The 18,491-nt window shown below is 47.0% G+C and overlaps 1 long non-coding RNA gene across 1 annotated transcript; it reads left to right on the forward strand.

Annotated features, from left to right (window-relative positions):
• Positions 1-578: 578 nt before the first annotated feature.
• Positions 579-2,698, forward strand: LOC127327841 (uncharacterized). The gene is made up of 5 exons (XR_011751214.1): positions 579-889; positions 978-1,074; positions 1,240-1,316; positions 2,199-2,274; positions 2,441-2,698. It is a non-coding gene; the product is annotated as an uncharacterized lncRNA (long non-coding RNA).
• Positions 2,699-18,491: the final 15,793 nt, after the last annotated feature.

Genomic DNA, 18,491 nt, shown 5'->3' on the forward strand with positions numbered 1-18,491 from the left:
GAATTGATGATTTGTGTCACCATATTCATCATTGTTATTGTATCATTATTTCCATCACTATCCTTCTAAACCTTAGGCTCTTTATCAATTTAAGAAACCTATTTTCTTTGCATAACACAAGTGGTGTCGTGTGTCTTGCATAGGCACTTGAGCACCATGTGTCTCAAATAGTTTGGAGTAGTCAAGTCTCAAAAACTTGTGGCGGCCATCTCCAAAATAGCTTACACTTGAAAACTTGTACACCACCATCACCATCACACTCTTCCTACATCTCGAGCTCCTTTATATTTTCTTACACATCATCTAAGCCACCGTCTTGGCAAGAAATAATGAGGCTCCACTATACTCAACATGCATGTTGGAAACTCCCTTTGATGATTCATTTTAGAGTGGCACATGAAGGAGCCGGCCATGACAAGAATTTCGGCCAGCCATTGTGCTTCTCACTTTCTTCCTCCACAAGCCTTGCCTCCCACCTAACCCAATCAATAAATGGGCAGCCACCCACCTTGGCCAATCAAAAAAGGAGGCAGCCACCCCTCTCCCTCTATAAATTGGCCCTAGCCGGCCACCTCCTCCCCTTTGCTTCATTTCTTCTCACTCTCCACTCCCTCACACTCTCCTCCTGCCCTCCACCACGAAATGGTGCTGCCCCTTGCTCCCATGGCCGGCCATGGCCATGAAAACCAGCCAAGATGCAGCTCCCCTCCTTCCTCAAGCTTCCCCTCACCATGAGAGCTTCCCTCTCACTCTCTTCTCCCCTAATCTTTGATGAGTCCAGCTCACTTTCTCCTTTCTCCTCTCACTAGATTGGATCTTGATGCAGGTGCATGTTGGTCCAAGCATCGAGAAGGTTGAGCTATCCTCAGATCTGAAGTTCTTGAGCAAAGTTCGTCCAAAACCTTGCAGTAATTTCTGTATCTTGCTGTTTCAGATTCTGGTACGAACTTGTAAAATCCGCCAAATCTTGTGTGCAGATCCAAATCGAGTGATTCAAAGTTCCGCAGATAGGTATTGAAAAGATCTACAACTTGGCGTTGGTCTCATCCTCAAATTCCTTACGGATTTTGCATGGTAAATAAAGTTCTGCAAACATACAGAATCACTGTTTGTTAGATTTCTTCCGTTTTACAAAACCTTTTTGAGCAAACTCAACTACGGGTGAAATCCCTCTCCAGTACCTTCATTTTGGCGTTGGTTTCACTTCAAATGACTTCTTGAAATTGAAATGGTTCACAGATCAAGATCTGGTCAGATCTGACTTTGTCGAATTAAACCAGGAGCTTGGAAACGAATTTTTGAATGAAACCAATTGGGTAAGAAACACCTATTAAATACCCTTCAGATGCAGCTGACCCCATATTTTTATGATTTATGTACGATTTGTGGTGAATTAAACTTTTTCTGTGTGTTCTGCAGACATGGCTGTTAGCTTTTAATTCATCAAAAATCCATATTTGAACCTAATGGAGTGATTCCAATTCTGTAGGATTTCTGAATGTTTTCTTAATCATCTCCAACAAGTTTCAAACCTTTATCAGTTATGCAACTTCATAGTTAAAGCAAATGGTGAAAACATGCAGTAACCTTGTCAATCCATTTGTGAGAGTTTCAGAAACAATTTGAACCCAAATCCAATTGTGTATGCATCTCTGTTTAATTACCTTTCAAATGCAAGTGGCCTCATATTTTTAGGATTTTTCTACGATTTATGGCTTACAGATCTTGTTTTCTGTACAGTCAGATTCAAGGAAATTCCTAAAATTGTAGGTTTAATATTTTGGGTGATTCCAATTGGGTTAGTCTTGTATTAGTACTGGCTATATAGGAAAAATATTATTAGTCTCTGTTCATACATATTTGTTGCTGTTAGTAATGTTTATGTGTGACATGCATTGTTGAAGCAAAACATTTCGGTTTATTTAAAACCCTTGACCAACTCTTTTTAGTAGAGGTGGGCAACCTTTGTTTTATGCTTGCAAAACAAAACCTTCACAACCTAACATTAACTCTTTTGTTTGGCTTAAGTTTTCAAATGATGTGGTATATGATTTGCTTCCTATTTTTGTATAGTGTTAAGTAAGCAAATTAAATTAGGAAAACTGATTTGTACTTTTCCAAAAATGTTTGAAATTATGTTGTGCATGTTTGTGATGCCAAACTAATGCTCTTGTCCTCTTCATGATGTTATATACCAGGGGATAATTGGTTTATACCATGGTGATAACCGAGAGAGGCAATTGCTAAGTTGTGATGCACTCATACCTTTACTAGGTAAATAAATGGGGTTTTCTAAATTAAAACTCTTAAAGTTGTTTTGTGGTATCTACAGGTCATTAGTATGTTATACCTTGGCTGCTTGGTTAGTTGTTGATTGTTGAATGTTGTCTTGTTGAGGCAATGTGATTGATTGTGTTCCTTTTATATTTTCCGGCGATAGATACGAACAATTCCGGAGAAGAAGAAGAAGTGGAATCGGACGAGGATTTTATTTATATATGTTGTTGGGATTCTTATATGGATGGAGTTGAAGAAGTACAGGGACAAATAAGCCAAGGCAAGCCATCTTTTGATCTCTTGCTATTTATCCTTCTTGTTGTGCTCATTGCTCCATTATATACTTGGTTCCTTGTATCATGTGTGATTTTTGGTCCTCTACTCTATGCATACTTATTCCCAAAGTATGTTGAACCCCTTGTTGATGCTTTGCATACTTGCTCCCAAGTATGTTAACCCCCTTTGTTGATGTTATGCATGCTTACCCTAAGCATGTATGCCCTCTTGACCCTATCCATGTTGTCATCTTCTTAGTGGTATGATGATTAACATCATGACCCATGTTTGAATCATCTTAATTATGTTGTCCCTATACATGCTTATCCTAAGTATGTATGATCCCCTTAACACCTCAATTATCATCCCCTTAGTGGTATGATGGCTAGCATCATGTCATTGAGACTCTTAGTTCCTTCATAAAACTATAGGTTGGGACCCCCCCTTGGAAAAATACCTTGTTGAAAAGAATTTTTGAAAACCTTGGGTGAGTTGGATTTACCCAAGCGTGTGTTTGTGAAAGGAAAGGATCTTGGCAAAGATGGTTGGAAAGAAAATCTTGTTTTCGAAAACTTTGGCGCCTAAGTATTCACCCGTGACAATTAACCCGCGCAACCACATTACCCTGGGGTGGGACGGGGCTTAGCTCGTAGTTTGTTCTTCTTAACATGGGACACCACACAACTATATAAAGGTAAGGTTACCCCTGAATCCGGATTGTCATTGGTGGAGACAATAGTATAACGGGAGGCCTTCGGGGCTGACCCGTTCGGAAGACACTATGGGTCTCCTGGCTTGGCGGTGGAGCCACGCTCAAAGTGAGGTGAGCTGCCACGGTGCCGGGGAGGTACATACTCCATAGGGTAGGATCCCGTGCTAAGACGAATAGGCGAAAGGCTATGTCCGAGTTTTTGTCATGGCATAGTTGATATGCAGGGATGATGCCCACATGATAAACTCGCGGATCTTGTGGGGAAAGTGTGCAAACTCTGCAGAGTCAAATCTATTCGAATAGCCGTGTCCGCGGTCATGGACGGTTGAAATGGCTGTTGCTTAGCCTGATGAGTTTTGTTTGAGAAAGTGTTTACCAAAGGAAAAAGGAACTTGTTTTCGGAGTACCGGAAGGGTACTAGAATGGTTTGGTTGACCATATGGAGATGGTCGAAAAGGAAATAAACTGGGTTACTCCCTTCCTAGTGTTTTATGTTGTAGAACTCTTTTGAAGTATCTTCTTCAATAATGATATAGAGATGTCATAGGATCTTCTTAGTGTCCCCTTCAACTGTGATGATGGGATGCTACATCCACAAGAGAAACTATTTCTCTTTCTCATGAATCATCCACAAGAGAAACTATTTCTCTTTCACATGCTATATCCACAAGAGAAACTATTCTTCCTCTCTTGTCTCTTTTAGTTAGCATTGTTAGCACCCTTCTTGATGGTTTGCGAGTACAATTCAAATGTACTCACGGCTTTGTCCCTGGCTATTTACTTGGCCAGACTTGGAGGAACACGACGGATGAAGAAGGAGTTGGCGACGTCTATGCGAGCTAGGAATGTCTTCCCAGTCAGTTGCCTGTAGGGTTATGGCAGATGACTTGGGTACTGCGCTGCTGAATTGATGATGCTACTCTGATGTTTTAGTTAGGCCCTTCAAGGCTATTATGTAAGTATTGGTCATGTGACCATGTTGTAATTTTCTTATTCCGCTTTGTAATGGATGGTGTAATTTGATATCAGTTCGGTTATGTGTTCACGGCGCACTGATCATGGGATCGTGAACTGTATACATAACAGGGAATTTTGGACAGCTAGTCCGGGGTCCCCACACTGCCGGTGGAGACACGGCGTTGCTGCTGAGCAGGGGCAGAGGTATTCGGGGTGGTCTTGGCGAGCTTCTTGGGGCACTCATTGGAGTAGTGTCCCACTATTCCGCATTCATAACAAGTCACAGTCGACTTGTCCTTGGGGGCGACAGGGACATCGTTGCTCCCAGTCCTTGGAGCGTTGTTGTTGTTGTGGTTGCCGGGGGCTCTCATTGGGGCACGGTTGAAGTTGTTGTTTTTGTTGTTGGCATGGTGGTTGCTGTTGTTGTTGTGGCCTCCTGGCCTTGGGTGTCCTCCACTCTGATTCTGGAAACTCAGACGTGACAGCCGCACATGGGGCTTGTTGTTCCTGGGGTTGAATCCTCCGCTTGAGCTGGGGCGATACCTTGGGGTATTGATGGGCCCATTCTGATTCATCATGCGGTGCTTGCGGTTCTCATTGGCTTGATGCAGCTTGCCCTCCATCTGGATGGCTGAGTCCACCAAGGCTTCTAAGTCAGCAAAGGGGATGTTGACCAGCACAGTCTGCATCTCATCGTGCAGTCCGTTCAGGAATCTTTCCTTCCTCTTCTCGGTGGTGTCGGTCTCGTCCGGGGCGTACCTTGACAGTGTGAGAAACCTGTCGCGGTATTCTACCCCAGACATTCTACCTTGCTTGAGTTCCCAAAACTCATCCCTCATCTTCTTTATCAGACCCGGGGGAACGTGATACTTGCTGAACTTGAGCTTGAAATCTGCCCAAGTCATGATCTGTCCGGCATTCATGGCACGGGTGCTAGTCCACCAAGCTCTTGCAGGTCCTACTAAGTAATGGGTGGCAAACAAGACTTTTTCTGCGGCTTCGAGTCCTGCAACTTCCAGATTGTTCTCCATGGTCTGGAGCCAGTCATCGGCATCAAGTGGCTCTTCTGTTTTGCTGAACATAGGAGGGTTGGTGTTTTGGAAATTCTTGAGCTTAGAACCAGGGTGATCATGGTTTCCATGGCCTTGGTTGTTGTGGGCAATCTGTTGCAGTGCAGCAATGGTGGCTTGCCTTTCATCCCTCTCAACTTCTCGATCTGCCATCAGGGTTCGCAAAAGTTGCATCATTGCATCTTGACCGCTGCTGCGAGTCGGAGGGGCCATCTGAACATTGAGATAGATCATGAGATGAGAGGGAAATTCTCTATGGCTTGTTTTGTGATAAGTTAAAAGTTTAAAACTTGAGTACTTGTCATGTTGAAAACAAACAACACTTTCATTCATTGCAAACAACACACATTACAAGCTAACACATTAATGGTTTTAAGAACCATCTCCAAGCTACGATACAAGGGACCCTGATACAAACTCACACCTACGCAAGTGAACAAGTGAAACTACTCATCATCTACATCTATCGGGATGTAGTCATCTTCTCCGGCCTCCATGAACTCGTAGTCTTCCGGAACGGTGTTTTCATCCTCCTCGAAATCATCATCATCACTCAGGAAGGCTGCTCCTCCCTGAATGTCTTCGCCTTCTTATTCCATCTCCCTTAGCTGAGTCTCCTGAGCCTGAACAGTTGCCTCCTGTGAGGCTATCTTCGCGCGAAGGCGAGCGATGGTGGAGTCCTTCTTAGCTCGCTGCTGGCGGAGTGTCTTGCGATCCTTGTCTAGCATCTTGATGGTCTCAGTTTGCTGAGACAGGTGGAGGTGAGTCTGGTTGGCGTAGATGCGGGAGTTGTCCAGTTCCTTCTGGGGAGCATAAAGTCCAGATGCTCCACGTGGTGCTTCAGCTCGGGGTGCGACTGCAGGTCCATGGGTCCTCCAATGGAGTCATGCCTCGCAAAGTGAGCGAAGCGAGAGTCCTCGATCTCAATCACATTCTGCCCGCATAGACGGGCAAGTGCTTCCTGAAGAGCACGAGTGAGTCCATCCAGCCAGTTGCTTTCCCGGATGGTGAAGTGGATCCTCTCGGAAGCTGGAGGTTCCATCCTGCCTCTCAGATCCGCAACGATGACCCACTGTAGTTCCCCTCCGGGATGGTCGTTGACTTGAGTTCCGAAGAACTCCGGGTGTGGGCACCCGAGATGCAGAGACAAAGCATCCAAGTCCCTCTCGAAAATCAAGTTACCGCCATTGCCCAGCTGGTAAAACTTGGCTCCATCTGTAAGGGAATTGGAGGAGTAAGTTAGAGAAGTGCAAGTGTATCAAAATTTTATGTATAATTTTCAAAGTGAAACATGAATTTCATCTTTTGAAGAAGGTCTCAACGGTAAGAGTGTGAATAAGTTTTTCGCAAATATTCACTTCATTTGTTTTTGAAACTAAGTTTTCAGACGTCCATTCTAACTAGGGTCTCCTAAGGTCAAACAATGGCTCTGATACCAACTTGTCAACACCCGGATTTTTATGTCCAGATGCCTATTATGCCATACATCGCAATCCCAGGAAGATTGTTTTTGTGAGACATAACAGTTGAATATCATAGAGTCATCATTCATTACAACACCATAATAGTCTTACAATTAAAAGGATCACATGATCCAGTCTCATTACAACACTTGATCTATTGATCATTACATAACACGTAGCGGAAGCGAAGTAGTAGTGGACTATCTATTCCACAGGCAACGCTTGACGTTAGAAGAGGCTGCTAGTTGTCGTAGACGTCCTGTTGGCCGTCATCTTCATACTGCTGTTCAGCTTCATAGTCTGGCCATTTGAATAGCTAGGGACACAGCCGTGAGTACTTTCAAGTACTCGCAAACCAATACTAGTGTAAGTACTAACAGTTCTAGTGAGAGTGTGCTAAGCTCTAGGTTTATTTGCATAAAGCCAACTTTAGTTCATAGATATTTTGTAAAAGACTCCTCATATGCTAACTAACTCAAGTGGGAACATTAGTGTCATTCCCACAACTCTGTTGTGAATCAAATCCAAGTCACCTTTTCAAGTTCAAAACACAAGTCACATTCGGGAAAAGTTCCGATGATAGAACAGTATGGCCTTTCCAACTGTCCATGACCGCGGACGCGGCTATTCGAATAGGTTTACACTCTGCAGAGGTTGTTAACCTTTCACTTACACACCCTAGTATAGGCACCTCTCCCCATGAGCTTGGCCTCCCGGTGATAGCCAACTGTTATCCCGGGAACTGCACAGGGCTTGGGTCGTACATTCACCTCATTTCACGTCATTTCACTTTCAACGGAGGTAGCCTCGGCATAACCTCTATGACGCTTGTTCAGAGGGAACCCATACTAAGACACATAAATTTCCAGCTAAAGCCTTACCCATAATCAGGTATTGTGGGGGTACTCAAGAATTGGAAGGGTATCGCATCCGAACCCAATCATCAGTTTTCATCAAAGACAACATTTCCAACCAGTCACATTCACCTTCAAAATCTTTCAATGGAATGACTCATCATTCCAAGGTTTTCAAGATTCAAAAGTTTCACAAGTTCCCGTCTAGAGTAGTCACTTTTAGTTTAGCACTAGCAACTAGGCATGAGGGGTGCTAGCTAGCTTGTAGCTTTCTAGGCTAACTTTGATACTCTTGTACTACTTCACAACTAGACTCAAGTTAACTATAACAGTAAACTTGTAAAAAAAAGTAAAGATTTGAGAGATAAAAGCTGGGATTTGTAAAGTGAAACACAAGTTAATAGAGCAATGGTGCCTTGCTCAAGGAGAGCTTTGCACTAAGGTAGCTTGCAAGAATATTAGCTTGCCTTGAGTGGTGTACTGATCAAAGTGGTCTTCTTCTGTTATCACCAGAATTTGACCGAGTCAGAGGTGGGCCGCGATCAAGATGGATTGGAAGAATATACATGGAAGGAATATGTGAATCGGCCTTTATATGTAAAGTGTGGGCTAGTTGGCCCGTGTATCTGTAACATATTAGGATACGTGTCGGTTAGTTAGAGTTTGCCTCGTGCACGGTGGGGATTATTCCCACGTTAGAAAGTCCCCTGGACTATAAATATGTATCTAGGGTTTATGGAATAAACAACAACCAACGTTCAACCAACAAATCAATCTCGGCGCATCGCCAACTCCTTCGTCTCGAGGGTTTCTACCGGTAAGCATCATGCTGCCTAGATCGCATCTTGCGATCTAGGCAGCACAAGCTTCATGTTGTTCATGCGTTGCTCATACTGAAGCCTTTTTGATGGCGAGCAACGTAGCTATCATAGATGTGTTAGGGTTAGCATAGTTCTCCGTATAACATGCTATCGTAGTGCAACCCTTGCATATCTAGCCGCCCTTACACCTATCTTAGGTGTAGGGGCGGCACCCCGCTTGATCATTATTTAGTAGATCCGATCCGTTAGGGTTGCTCCTTGTTCTTCAAGGATTAGTTTAATATCTGCAATAGTTAGGCCTTACAAAGGGTTGGAGGATCCAGCGGCACGTAGGGTGTCGTTTGCTAGTCCTAGACAGGATGTTCCGGGGATCAACCTCGTGTTGGTTTTTAGGCCTTGTCTAGGATCGGCTTACGATCACCGTGCGTGGCCGCGAGGCCCAATCGTGAGTAGGATGATCCGATTATGCGGTGAAAACCCTAAATCGTCGTAGATCGTTTTAGCTTTATCTTGATCAAGCAGGACCACCATATATTCGTGCACCTCATACGAATCATGGGTGGATCGGCTCCTTGAGCCGATTCACAGGATAACCTGAGAGCCGATCGAGGCTCGTATTTAATGTTTATGTGTATGACATGCAGGAAACTAAGCGAGGCATCTCCATCACCTTCCTGACCAGGTATAGGTCAGGTGGCACGCCCTTGCATCAGCATCGGACGTGTGTACCAGAGGCTTTGCGGGCCGTCGCTCGGAGGGACCAGGGCCAGCCGCAGCCCTAAGTTGTTCCCGGCTCTACTGTGTTGCCCGTCGCTGCCCGCCGGTGGGTTTTGACCGCAACACATTCTGGCACGCCTGGTGGGACAAGCTTCGTCATCAACCACATCGCCATCTACGTCTGAGATGGCGGACGGCACTCCAGTCACGTACGAGGATCTGACCAACGAGCTCAAGAAGAAGTATGACGAGGCCAAAGCAATCCTCGAAGCCGACCTCATCGGCTCTTTCCACAGAACCCGTTCACATGGCATCAGGTGGAAGGGGTTCTCGCCTGATGGTGCACTCGATGGGATAGACCTCTCTGCCCCGTCAGAAGAACGCACCAGGTCCTTGCGGCAGGAGATCAACTACTTGGTGGCTCACTCGCTACACCGCCACTCTGAGAATCTGGTGAACACTTTGGAGCGTGTCGCTCTTCGGGTGATCCAGGAGATCATGAGGCACCAGTACTCGCCGTCAGGACCAGCTCTCGGGACGCATCAAGGAGAGTTGCCACTCCAGTCCCGTCCACCGCTGCCATTTGCGTTGGCAGCACCAGAAGTGCCGAATTCACCGGCATTCGTCGTCTACAAGATCGGTGGTGACCCTAGTGACTGCCAGTTCTTGCATGAGGCGCCTAAGGAGATCCCTCACGGGTACATGTGCACGTATGTGCCAGATTACGGTAACTGGGCGCTCACAAGCCAGGCCGCGACATCAGGGACTTCTGGGAAAGCAGGAGGAACGTCAGCAACAGATCTTGAGAAGCAGACGTGGCTGACTAAATATACCACCCCGACGAACCTCCAGAGCTCAGCTCCTGCAGTTGGCTCAGAGCTGGAAAAGCAAGCATGGCTGGCTAAGTACGCCACCCCGGCGAATCTTCAGAGTTCAACTCCTGCAGCCAGCACAGCGGATCAGATCAGTACCATACTGAGAGACCAGTTCGGCATGGTGCCGAAAAGGAGGGCAATCGGCTATTCCAAGCCGTACCCCGACGAGTACGAGTTGATCCTGCTGCCACCTAAATATCGGCTCCCTGATTTCTCCAAATTCAGTGGATCAGATGGTTCCAGCTCCATCGAGCATGTGAGCCGATATTTGGCACAGCTAGGAACGGCCTCAGTGTCGAATCCACTACGCGTGAGGTTCTTCTCACAGTCCCTCACGGGATCGGCTTTCGGGTGGTACACCTCGTTGCCACCAGACTCGATCCGGACTTGGAAGCAGTTGGAAGAACAGTTCCATACGCAGTACCACTCAGAGGCTTCCGAGTCTGGCCTTGCCGATCTAGCACAAATACGTCAGAAGCGTGGAGAAACTGTGACAGAATACATCCAGAGCTTCAGGAATCTTAGGAACCGATGTTATTCGGTTCGTGTGACTGAAAAGGAAGCGGCCGAGTTGGCCGTAGCGGGCCTTGCAGCGCCGCTCAAGGACATGGCCTCCCAAGCAGACTACCCCTCACTGGCGCACATGGTTCAGAAACTGTCGGCATATGAACAGCGCCACCCGGACCTGTACCAGGACAAATTCAAGCGTGCAGTAGTCCTGGTCGAGGCAGAGGAAGACGAAGTTTCTGCGGGAGATCAAGAGGTAGCAGTGGCTGAATGGACTCGGGGGGCAACCCCCGTATCCTGCAAATGGGTAAAGCCACCAGGCCCGCCCAGGGGGTTTGATTTTGATGTGACCAAAACTGAGCAAATTTTCGACCTCCTACTCAAGGAGAAACAGTTGAAGATACCTGAAGGTCTCAAATTCCCCACGGTACAGGAGCTGAACGGGAAGCCATACTGCAAATGGCATAACTCGCTCTCCCATGCCACCAACGACTGCAGGGTGTGGCGTCAGCAGATCCAAATGGCGATAGAACAAGGATGTCTGATTTTCAACCAGTACGCCATGAAGGTCGACACCCAACCCTTCCCCGCCGTTAACATGGTGGAATGCACTTACCCTGAAGGTTGCCAGCCAGGATCCTCGTTCAGCATCAACATGGTAGGACTTGGACACCACTCTGGCAAGGATGGATACGAGGGCAGCTGCTCTCGTAGCAAGGACACAGAGGAGGCCGCTCCACGCGATCGGCTCCGTCACGATGGCAAGCGCTACGTCACAGAGGGAGAAGTGAAGAACATAAGATATCAGCGACCCCTCTCTGATCACCTCCTCAACAAGTATGTGAGTCAGTATGACCAACGCCGACGATCCAGCGATGATGATGAAAGAGATCGTCTGGCTAGAGAAGCCAGAAGACATCGTCGGCATGATCGCGATGAGGAGGAGCACGAGCGCTGTGCCAAAGGAAAATCAAGGGAGCAAGACGACAACGATAGGCACTGGGACTGCCCCTTCTTCAGACACTGCTGGGATTCAGGAATGAGCCGATTGCCCACAATCGGCAATTGCCCAGAATGCAACCAGAAGAAGAGGGAGGCAGCCAACGTGTCCGTGTTCAAGCGCCTAGGGCCTCTCCCATCACCAAGCAAACGCGCTGAGTTCCCTCGGATGAAAGATCTCGAGGATTCGGAAGACGAGGGACAAGAAGAAGAAGAAGACAGGTACCACCGGCCAAGGTGGTGCCCTGATGGACTCAGCCGTTCACAAAAGCGCAGGGTTCAACGATTGCGCGGCTTGGAGGAAGCCGAAAGGGTATACTTGCATACGCTGAGGAAGGCGCGACCTGATCTGGCTGCAAAAGTTCAGCGAACCCTGGATGAAGAGGGTCGACCACGGAAAATGGAGTGGCACCCCAAGCAAAGGAAAGCCGGTGATGATACATCGGCTGGCACAAACATGGTGCTCGTCCTTCCGATGGAGCTTAGTGCTCCAGGATTAAACGACACACTCAAGGTGGACGACAACGGGTGCATCAACATGACAAAGGATGAGGTTGGGCTGGTCTTATCCACCGGCCTGACCGAGTAGCAAGAACAAACCGGTGAGAAACTTGGCGAGGCCGATCCTTTGGATCGGCCCAAAGGATCTATGAAGGAACATTACAAAACCTTCATTGAAGCACTTCGATCAATATGGAGGCCGATTCCAGCAATCGGCCAAAATTATCTTCACCACATGTTCTGCTTACATGCTACGTCGATCTACTGGGCAGCGGTTCACGTCGGTTGATGAGCCAGGGAAAATCAACATTGGTCCTACCAAAGCCGACGTACAAATACGGTGCCTTGGCTAGGCTACAGAGCTGATATCTGCAGTTACCTGTCAGATTCGGCTCGGGGGGCACCTAAACACGATGAACATGTGAACGTGTGCAGGAGAACATGTGTGCAGTGAAATATTGGGGCCGGTAGGAAAAAATCGGCCAGTAAAATTTTTTTTTTTACATGACTTCAGGAAACGAAGCCGATGCGCAGCCATCGACTCTAGTGCAATTACACAAGGTTTACCGGATCTCCACCAAATCCAGTTCAGCTGTGAGGCCTTCTGCTTCTTCGCGGGAGTAAAACAATGAGAACTTCTTCAGCTGCCTTGAGCCGATTCGGGTTCCTGAACCTTCTTGTCGAGGATTTTCAGCCCTTGGTGCTAGTTCAGCAGTGTTGACAGAAGGGGTATATCGGCTTTCTAAGGGAGAAAGGTGATCGGCTTTGGTGCATCCTCTCTGACATTCTCGCCTCGAGTAAGGCTCGGGGGGCAGCAGGCCTGGTGGATGCTCTGTTCAGGAGCCGATTGGGGGACCATCGGCTGATCTTTCGTCGCAACCTTCTTCACAAAATGATGAGTGTTTGAAGAAGACTATTAGGTTTGGTTGGAAGAATTCAAAGGCTTTCCTGAAGGCTCTACATTGTCTACCAGATCTCAAAAATCATCAGTTGAAGAATCGAAGGATGGATTTTAAAGGACCGATGCGTTGCTATCGGCTCGTGAAGCATTGGCTAAGGGGGAAGATCGGCAAGATCAGTATAAGGGGAAATCGGCTAAATTAAGTTCAAAAGGAAATCGGCAAAATCAAATTGGGAGAAGTTCTTCATTGATAAGCAGGATTTCTTACATAAAGAGCTGATTGTTCTCAAAAGGAAGTACTAGGGGATACATTGCCCCATCTACTACTACTGGTCCTATAGCTAAAGGTCCTATCTACGGGCCGTCGCTGCCCTCGTCATCGCCGTCGTCGCCGCTGTCGGCGCTGCTCCCGGCGGGCTCGTCGTCGCTGCTCCAATGGCCGCCGACTGGGCCCTCATTGTCCTCGTCCTCTTCGTCAGCGTCGACGTTGTTGCTGTCGAAGTCGCCGAGGTTCCCCGGCCAGGGGCAGAACCGCTTGGCCGGCGGCTCGTCGGAGGAGGTGTCGTCCTCCTCCTCCTCCTCTTCCTCCTCCTCCTCCTTGGGAGAGGTGAAGTCGCAGGAGAAGCGATCGTCATCGCTCTCCTCCTCCGTTTCCCCGTCTGCGAGGAAGCGGAGGTCGTTTTCCCCATCGGTCAGGGACTTGTCATCCTCCGACCAGATGGAGAAGTCATGGCTAGACTCCTCCCCAGTCTCAATGGCGCGGCGGGTATTGGCTGCGTGGACCTCCGCCGGGTTCGGCTCCGGCGTCGGCTCGCGAGAGGAAGAGGACTGGGTGGAAAGATCCGATGAAGCAGAGGAGGAAGAAGACATGGTGGCGCAGGAGGGCTTTTGGAGTGCTAATGCGAAGAAGATGCGGAAATAAACTATGCGGAGCAGTTAAATAAAAGGGGATATAGTGGAAATTTAATGCCACAGCAGTTTCCGAGGAAGTGGTGCCTAAAAAAAAACTGCCAGGTCACGCGGAGAAGTTGAGAAGGCAAGGCATCATGATGAGGGATACTGCAACGGTTCTGCCACGACATGACCCAACGAAGGAGAAGCAGAATGATTTTGGAATTACCAATTCCAAAACCAGGGGGGCATGTGTTATCACCAGAATTTGACCGAGTCAGAGGTGGGCCGCGATCAAGATGGATTGGAAGAATATACATGGAAGGAATATGTGAATCGGCCTTTATATGTAAAGTGTGGGCTAGTTGGCCCGTGTATCTGTAACATATTAGGATACGTGTCGGTTAGTTAGAGTTTGCCTCGTGCACGGTGGGGATTATTCCCACGTTAGAAAGTCCCCTGGACTATAAATATGTATCTAGGGTTTATGGAATAAACAACAACCAACGTTCAACCAACAAATCAATCTCGGCGCATCGCCAACTCCTTCGTCTCGAGGGTTTCTACCGGTAAGCATCATGCTGCCTAGATCGCATCTTGCGATCTAGGCAGCACAAGCTTCATGTTGTTCATGCGTTGCTCGTACTGAAGCCTTTTTGATGGCGAGCAACGTAGCTATCATAGATGTGTTAGGGTTAGCATAGTTCTCCGTATAACATGCTATCGTAGTGCAACCCTTGCATATCTAGCCGCCCTTACACCTATCTTAGGTGTAGGGGCGGCACCCCGCTTGATCATTATTTAGTAGATCCGATCCGTTACGGTTGCTCCTTGTTCTTCAAGGATTAGTTTAATATCTGCAATAGTTAGGCCTTACAAAGGGTTGGAGGATCCAGCGGCACGTAGGGTGTCGTTTGCTAGTCCTAGACAGGATGTTCCGGGGATCAACCTCGTGTTGGTTTTTAGGCCTTGTCTAGGATCGGCTTACGATCACCGTGCGTGGCCGCGAGGCCCAATCGTGAGTAGGATGATCCGATTATGCGGTGAAAACCCTAAATCGTCGTAGATCGTTTTAGCTTTATCTTGATCAAGCAGGACCACCATATATTCGTGCACCTCGTACGAATCATGGGTAGATCGGCTCCTTGAGCCGATTCACAGGATAACCTGAGAGCCGATCGAGGCTCGTATTTAATGTTTACGTGTATGCCATGCAGGAAACTAAGCGAGGCATCTCCATCACCTTCCTGACCAGGTATAGGTCAGGTGGCACGCCCTTGCATCAGCATCGGACGTGTGTACCAGAGGCTTTGCGGGCCGTCGCTCGGAGGGACCAGGGCCAGCCGCAGCCCTAAGTTGTTCCCGGCTCTACTGTGTTGCCCGTCGCTGCCCGCCGGTGGGTTTTGACCGCAACATCTTCTTCCTGGAAGTAGACCTCCTACTCCTGGTACTCCTCGGTACTAGCGTCTAAAATCGAATACGAAGTATACAATCACCAAACAAGTCTTAAGGCTATACTAATCACTCAATTGGTTCACATCCACTATTCTAGCATCACAACACTAATCACAAAGGGGTTTGGCTTGTGTGTTAAGAAAACTTTCAGGAGAGAAATAATTTCCTCTCATTGAATCTTCTTAAGATTTAAGTTCCTCAAATAATAATAAGGTATGAATTTATGTTGATCAAGGTCAACACTTCATATCTATCATTTGGGGAAAATGATTTAAATGAGGTACTAACCTCATACAATTTAAACCTTACTCTTACAACAATTTAATGTCTCCAAGTAATCCATTAAGGGATGGTATAGACCAAGTCAACACATCACTTAGATTGCATAGGACCATGTTTTAAATGAGATGGAACCTCTCATACTAATTAAGAAATAATTTTGGATATTTAAATGGACTAGAAATAGCCACATAGCCATTATTTTGCTCTAGTCCATGATCATACAAACAACTATGTGATGTTTTTACATAAACATGTAGAGTATGTGAAATGTGATTTATGAGAGTTGGAATCAACTCAAAATCACTTAGGGTTGATTTTTAATAATTGTTTGAAGTTGCAAAAGGCCCTGCATTTTTATTTTTGTAAGATTAATTCTACAAAGAAATTTGAGGTGAGACCAGTGGGGTTGGATAGAGTTTTTCACAAGATTTCCAGCAACACCAAAATCATCAAATTTGGTTAGGTAGATTTTATTCTATTAAATTTTGAAAATAGCATCTGCAAGCAAAATGATTTAAACTGAAAATTCGAAATTTGAACTAAATGGGCCTGGTGGGAAACGAAGCTGGGCCGAAACGGTTTAACGGCGAGGAAGCCAGCCCACCACACGTCTTGCACGTGTGGGCTGCCTGACAGGGTGGGCTCCACCCGTCAGTCACTCATCAAACGCGAAATGGTATGTGTGATTCTGAGCCGCACGATTAGAACAAGATCCAACGGATCAAGTCCATCGTTGTCGACGGCGAGAGAGAGGTTCTGGCGCGGCGAGGGGAGGGGGTCGACGGCGGCGATCGTCGGTGAGGTGTTGTGGCGGCGTTGTGGACGACGGCGAGGCTCCAGGAACAAACGGCAGCACCAGGGGTGCCTCCTGGCGTTTCATCCTTCCTCGGCGGTGTCATGGGTAGGGAGGAAGCAATTGGGTGTCTACGGTGAGCAATGTCGAGCAGAAAGTGGATGAGGAGGGTCAGAGAAGAGAGGGGAAGCTTGCGGTGTGAAGAAATCAAGCGAGGAGGGACTCCTTTTATAGCGGCGGAGTGAGGCCGAGGTGCTGCGGAGGTGGTGGCCATGGCGACGTCGCTACAGGGGCGTAGGTAGACTGGCGATGACGCGCGCGAGTTGGCGGGGTCAGTGAGGTCACGCAGCGCTTGACGGCGGTGAAAACGAGGCAAGGACGAGGGCAGGAGAGTGACGGGAGCGCTGAGTACTGCGGCGGTGGTCATCGACGAGGTCGTCGGCTACAGCGTTCCCGCGGGCAGGTGAGCATGTCCTGGCATCTCTTGGCGTCGTGGCGGAGCTGCTAGCGAGCGGAGAGGGCGAGTGGTGGCCATGGTCAGCGGGGCGACGTCAGTGCCTGGCGCGCTCTAGTGCTCGTCCGTGCACGCTATGGCGTGCGCGTGAGTCACTGGGCTCGCGTTTCCTGGCGAGTGTGGTGCTCCACTTCGTCAACCACGATGTCTAGCGTGTGCAGGAGAGTGTGAGGAGGGCGTGTGACATGGTGGTGCACATTGGATTCGAGTTGAAAGTGAGAGAGCATGTGTGTGCTCATGTCATGCCACAACATGACATGGTTCTCCAATATTTTGCACAAACTAAAGTGTCTCCAATACTGGCATGATGCAAGGAGGGAAGGAGGGTACTGATGATGACCTAGGGTCGATGGTTGAGGCATTTGTCCACTGGATTTTAGAATGTATAGAGTTGGCAGCACAAGGCACAAAAGGTGCTCGACCAAATAGCCGCATGAACATAATTTTGGAAATTTCCAGTGAATTTTGGTGGAGTCAAACATATAATATTTGAAGCCTAGGGGTGGTGGTGGTGGTCAAATTTGAGTTGATTTAAAAATCCAAAAAGTGCATAATCTTGAATCTGCTTCAATGTCTCCACTTTGCTTGAGCATAACTTTGAATCCAGAAAGAGTTTGCAGGGATGATCTTGAGCAAAGTTGTTCATCTCTTATGAGGTCTTGGATGAGGTGCAAAGAGTTGGATTTGTTTGGTTTGAAAATCTCTTAATACAGACGCTCAAAGTAGGCATCAGGTTAAAAGTGGCAGTTTTGACCACTAGTGCATGTGAGCACAATTTGCATTCAAATTTGATTTGATTTGAGTTTCTTTGATTCCAAAAGTGTTTATAAGTGTTTAGTAACAATATCCAACCAATGGTGCAAGCCAAAATGGTCTAGGTTCAAGATTTGTAAAAATGACATAAACCATATGTGAGGGTTTTGTGATTTTCTAACTTGTATTATTTTCTTTTTGTTTTGCTTTCCTTCTTGATCATAGAGGATCAAAGGTAGGGTTTTAGTACACTGGCAAGAGTTGTAAACACACACCATGGCAATGTCACACAAATGCACAAACACTATGCATAGCACTATATGCAAAATAAAAGTTTTTGTTGGGTGCAAAATTTGAATTTGGGAAACTCCTTCTTTGATTGATTTGAAATTTGGGATGTTACAGCATTTCCTGCTTTATAGCTTTTGGCATCGTAATTTCTATATTTGGTTTACATTCCCTGCTCTGTAGATCTAGCCATCATAACTTTATCTTGCTCAGTCGTTGTTACAAAAATTATGGCCTGCTACTATGTTGTTTGTACCAATTTTTTTACTCCATGAACATGTTGGCTTGCATTCCTGTTATCACCAGATTTTAACCAAGTCCGGAGATGGGCCGTGATCAAAGAAAGGCTTAGAAGACATGTATATGAAGTGTCTCTGGCACGGCCTTGTGCGAGAATTTGGGCTAGATTGCCCGTGTATCTGTATATTATGGTAGATTTAGAATTAAGAGATAGACTTTAGTCGTACACAGCTAGGATTATTCCTAAGGTAGAAAGTCCACAGACTATAAATATGTATCTAGGGTTATTGAGAAAGGAGGACGATCACGTTCACAACAAATCAATCTAGGCGCATCGCCACCCCT

The sequence above is a fragment of the Lolium perenne genome, chromosome 1 (assembly GCF_019359855.2).
Source record: "Lolium perenne isolate Kyuss_39 chromosome 1, Kyuss_2.0, whole genome shotgun sequence".
Lineage (NCBI taxonomy): Eukaryota > Viridiplantae > Streptophyta > Magnoliopsida > Poales > Poaceae > Lolium > Lolium perenne.